The sequence below is a fragment of the Lygodium microphyllum genome, chromosome 13 (assembly GCF_053477565.2).
Source record: "Lygodium microphyllum isolate KBCC chromosome 13, Lygodium_microphyllum_v1.1.10, whole genome shotgun sequence".
Taxonomy (NCBI): Eukaryota; Viridiplantae; Streptophyta; class Polypodiopsida; order Schizaeales; family Lygodiaceae; genus Lygodium; species Lygodium microphyllum.
This window is the reverse complement of record NC_141147.1, coordinates 44,860,293-44,860,879: the sequence shown is the minus strand read 5'-3', so window position 1 is coordinate 44,860,879 and position 587 is coordinate 44,860,293.

Here is a 587-nt window from a genome sequence, read left to right as displayed (position 1 = left end):
TATGTGGTCTCTAGATATACTTATCTATGATGACTCAAATTTTTTTATCAGCAAACCATTACAATGGTAAAGGAGCCATATTAGTAACATTGAAATTGTGGTGCTTTCATCTCATACACAAAAGATCAAAATACAAATGATGTGCCTATGTGTTGCTCTAAAACAAATTTGGGAGCTCATGATGTCAAAACGAGATAGATAGAATGATTTACTTGTGTTCAGTGTAAAAGAATAGGGAGCCAATTGCAACACACCCTTTCAAAACGTGACAATGCGAGCTAGTGATAGAACAAGATTTGGACATGCATCAACAATCCGAAAATATGGGTTGAGCTAGAAATCCATCCGTTTATCCTAAGGAATGAGACCCAGCTTCTCAGTAAAAAAAAAAAAAAGAAGCTCTCATGAATGAGCAACCATGAACCACAATTTATGCATTACAAATGAAAGAGTGTACTTGTGAATGAGCTAAAAGTTCAAATTTGTTTATTCATTAAATAAATACAAGTTCCAAAATGGCTGAAGGCTTGAAAAGAAGATTGTTGTAGTCATGGTAGTTGTAGGTGTCGAACCAAGCAATGTGAGAA